Raw genomic sequence first — 5000 nt, 5'->3', positions numbered from 1 at the left:
GTTCACAGTTTTTAGTAAACTATGGGGAGCCGGGTCATCAGCCATCCATTCAAAGACAAGGGTGTCACCAGTAATCTTCCAGCCATGACCATTGGGAGATGGAGCATGCATGATTGGCTGAAGGGACCTACGGTGAATTGCTGCCTGATAGTTTGCCCTTTTTACATGATGCAGCAGACAATCTTGGTTTGGAGGCAGCATCCGAGAGTCTGATTTGCATGTCAGCCGGAACATGTTGTATCTTGCAACATTTACTTCCGAGCATTCTTTCTGACCATACAGTGTGCAGACAAATTTCTCAAACATGGGCAACATGGAAGCTGATGCTTCCCATTCTGTTCCCAACTCTGCAAACATATTGACATATTCAACAGTTGTGTTGAATATGTCAAGGGGTTTCACCTTTCCCATCCCTTTGAATGCACTAACCGAGTCGCACCCAGTAAAAACATGCATACCAAGAAGAGCTCGACATTTTTCTGCCCCAAGTTTCTCAGCCAGTTTGGAAAGGCAGATAATTCGTCGCTTGTCCCCAGCACCAGTTTGAAATAGCAAATCAGCAGGGATTTCCTGAGCTAGTGCTAGGGATATCATAAAAACATCGGTATCTGGACTACTTACTATAACTGTTGAGATGTTTCTAGCAGCATGACTTGCATGCAACAGTAATCTCGTGTCAGCCTCTTCATGGTCACAGAAGAGGTCAGACACTTCAATGATCATAATTTTACCATCAACTGCAGCTATAGAGTGGCACTTTTCTCCATGTGAGACAACCAACGCAATAGGTCCAAAAACCTGGGGCTTACATTTCACCCATGTTTCATAAAGAAACTCCATGAGGTTTTCTTTATTCGACCCCTCAGCCAAGAACTTCTTAAACTGTTTTGGGGTCTTTTGGTCAGGCCTAGTGATTTTCACCAATTGAGCCCCACTGGCTGCTCTGCGACCTCGCTCACAGTTTTTTATACTGTGTATTGGATAGCGATCACACACAAAGTCGACCCTTTGGCAGCCATACTGGTTACCTAACCTGATAAGGTCAATCAAAAGCTTGTCTGCAAACATCCCAAATGTAGCTGGAATGTTTTGTGCCTGCTGAATAAATGCCATTCCATCAATCACCAAAGCAGACCCTGGAGGTATGTCCTCTATATTCACACACTCAGCCCGACCCTCCAACTTCTTCATCAACTTTGCTTTATCTGTTTTAGTAATGGTACCATTGCCAGTTGCCAAAGCCAAAGGTACAAGTGTCAATGAGTAAGCCAAGAGTTTCTTTAAATCTACTTCCCTACTCCTGCCAATAATCAGGAGGCGATTAAACATGTCATTAGTGGCTTTGAGTAGCACTGTTTCAGACTCGACTTTAACCTTTGATGTTTTTGAAACTGTGGCAAAGGTCTTCAATTTCTTTGATTTGATTGGCTCAAATAGTTTCTCAGGCTCTGATTTCAATCTGGACTCTTCAAATTCTTTGATAGCATCAGCCCCTTTCCCATATGAAAGGTACTACACACTGTTCCAGTACCACATACGACATCCTAGCCAAATTGTAGTAAAATTTTCACCATAATAAAATTATACATGTAAAAATATTCCATGATTGGTTAAGTTAACCAGATGATGTCAAAATGTCATACAGGTAATCAAATCGACTAATTATAGCAATATGCCCAATGTCACTCGGTTACTGATGCTGTACAATATTGCAGCCAAAACAAACAGGCCTGCAATTACCACTGGCATTTACACGTATTACCCTCGATATTTACCATTAGCATTTACATCAGTGTATGTGTAGTCTACTAGGTAGCATCATGGTTCCTGTGATAAAAAATATAAACAGTACTAAAAGGAACTTTACCTGATTCATATTCACAATTGGACAACTGTTCCTTTTTTCGAGTACGATTGTGAGGGTCTTTTATATACTGCTCCCATTTACAAATGATACACTGGTCAGGAAGCACATAGGGTTTTCTTCGACTAGCTTGACTAGTGGATGGCAGAGTTGGCTGCTGATGATCTGCAGAGCATGTTTGCGATGATGACCCACTAATTAGGCTTAGCCGGGCACTTTTTCGAGGTGGTGTTCCAAGAAGATCATCTGGATTAGTGCCTTTACTTTTAGAACAGCGGACAATGGCCCTTTCGATCCTTTGTTTGTCTGTAAACCTTCGGTAACATTCTGCATGGTACCCAAGGTGGTCTAAATCTAAAGTTTATTCAATAGTTTCAGACAGTTTCTCTGCTACCTCACGTTGAATACCATCTAAATGTTTCCACTTTCTATTACACTCCTTGATTTTTGACATACATTGATCAGAAATGGGTAAAACATCACTTTCTTCCTCCAACACACAGTGAATACAGCAAGTCCTTTGGGCTGCCATGTTGGAAATCTAAGCGATTTGATTGGTTAATTTGCTGTTAGCCATCTAGTGTCAAAAATAGGAACTACAGAACTATAGTATGGCCACCTATTAGCCACCAACTTAACTACAAATAATTTGTATGATTAAAATGGCTAATTAAAATTTTAGGAGCAACTATATTTGTGGGAACTTGTTGCATAATGCCTGAGAATGACTTTCTCTATGATAAAACAATGTAATGAAGTTGCTCCATGAAAGTGGCCACGAAGTGACAAGATACAGCTTATGCCCCATGGCCTAATATAAAATTTCATGAAATTGTGCATCGTCTACTCAATTGTTTTAGCTGAAACGTATCCAATTTTCGATACATCTTGTTTGTGAGAATGTTCATCAAATATAAATGACTTCCGGGTAAAGCAAAGTAATTCCAAAAATGTATGAAAATGTAAAGAGCTCATAATAAGATTGACCCCGACTCAATGTAGGTCAGAGGTTGGGAGAGAAAACTGAGGGGATCAAAGACCAGTTCATCGTAATCACATTAGTTTTTTTTTCACCTCACATGGTCTGAATATGATTTTAGCCTGGAAATAAATGTTTTACGCAAAATTATTTCAATAATTGACTGGGAATAAATATTTTGCGAAAAATTATTTCAATAATTGACTGGGAATAAATATTTTACGAAAAATATGAGTAATTGACTCATTATTATTATTATTATTATTATTATTATTATTATTATTATTATTACTTGGTAAGCTACAACCCTAGCTGGAAAAGCAGAGTGCTGTAAGACCAGGTGCCACAACGGGGAAAATAGCCCGGTGAGGAAAGGAAACAAGGAAAACCAAAACATTCCAAGAGCAGCAACAACACCATAAAAACTCTAACAAACAATAGGAAGAGAAATTAAATAGAAGTGTGCCCGTGTGTACTCTCAAGCAAGAGTACTCTAACCCAAGACAGTGGAAAACTATGGTACAGAGGCTACGGATTTACATTGATATAAACAGTGAGAACGTATCGCTTCATAAGTGTATATACACATGCTTTATATAAATAAATACTAAATTATATCGTAGCTTAGCGAGTAACAACACTAACAATAGATTGGATACCATCCCTACCCAGAGGTTATTGATTAAAATTCGTGTGGCAAATCTGGGCGTACTTCACTTTATTATCATCATTATTACTTGCTAAGCTACAATCCTAGTTGAAAAAGCAGGATGATATAAGCTCAGGGGATCCAACAGGGAAAATAGTCCAGTAAGGAAAGGAAACAAGGAAAAATAAAATATTTTAACAACACTAACAGCATTAAAATAAATATTTGCTATATAAACTATAAAAACTTTAACAAAACAAGAGGAGGAGAAATAAGATAGAATACTGTGCCTCAGAGTACCCTCAAGCCAGACAACTCAACCCAAGACGGTGGAAGACCATGGTACGGAGGCTATGGCATTACCCGAGACTAGAAAACGATGATTTGATTTTGGAGTGTCCTTCTCCAGGATGAGATGCTTAGCATATCTAAAGAGTCTCTTCTAACCTTACCAAGAATGGCCACTAATCAATTACATTGCAGTAGTTAACAACCCCTTGAGAGAAGAAGAATTGTTTGGTAATTTCAGTGTTGTCAGGTGTATGAGGACTCAGGAGAATATGTAAATAATAGGCTAGAGAGTAACTAGACTAAGAAATGTATTATTTAATTATTTTTGGATCCGATTATAATGAAACACGAGAGATGATATAAAAGAAATGTGGAAAATAAACAAATAAAGAAGATTAAGAACCAGGAAGACGAAGCTGGTGTTGGAGGTCACAAAAAAATGTGTAGTGAATATATCTGAACCATCCAAAAAAAAAAAAAAAAAAAAAAAAAAAAGTAAAAGAAAAAAGAATAGAAGGGTGTGTTCTCAAACTTGCTGAATATCTCCGACACAAAAGAGAAAGGAACAAAAAGAAACTTAATCGGTTTGTGGTTTGTGGTCAAGCGTTTGAATTCGGTTTTAGGGTGAAAACGGAATAAAAGGATATTTCTTTTACACCTTTGTTTTCCGTTTTTTTTTTTTCTTTTTAACTAACGTTGCCACCAATAAATTTTTATCAAATAACGTTTTCGAAAAGTTTGTAAATGAATCTCACATGCCCTCAGGCATTGAGATATAAGGGCGAACAAAGTTTCACTGTTTATGAACGGCATTAGTTTGGAGTATAAGAGAAAGACATATCCTCTCGAGCTTATTGTACTTTGTATACATTGCAATTTTTTTCGCCAGCAATATTTATTTGATAAATAATATAATATAGACATATATACATACATACATATATATATATATATATATATATATATATATATATATATATATTTATATATATATATATATATATATATATATATATATATATATATATATATATATATATATATATATATACATCCTTAGCCTCCTAGCTAGTACATTGGTAACGTGTTCGCCTTACATTTGCACGGCAGCAGATCCATCCCAGCCCGGGACCGTGAGTTTAAACTGTTTACAGGGGAGGACACTGCTGTGGTTGGGCACCACAGTGGTGGGTTAAGCTTGCCCAGCTGACGTCCAG

At 37.3% G+C, this 5000-nt stretch overlaps 1 pseudogene; it reads right to left on the bottom strand.

Moving 5' to 3' along the window:
- The window catches only part of LOC137658052 (dipeptidase 1-like), an 87591-nt pseudogene that overhangs the window by 80478 nt on the left and 2113 nt on the right, over positions 1–5000 (bottom strand).

This window comes from Palaemon carinicauda, chromosome 18 (assembly GCF_036898095.1).
Source record: "Palaemon carinicauda isolate YSFRI2023 chromosome 18, ASM3689809v2, whole genome shotgun sequence".
NCBI lineage: Eukaryota > Metazoa > Arthropoda > Malacostraca > Decapoda > Palaemonidae > Palaemon > Palaemon carinicauda.
This window is presented reverse-complemented; position numbering and strand designations above follow the sequence as displayed.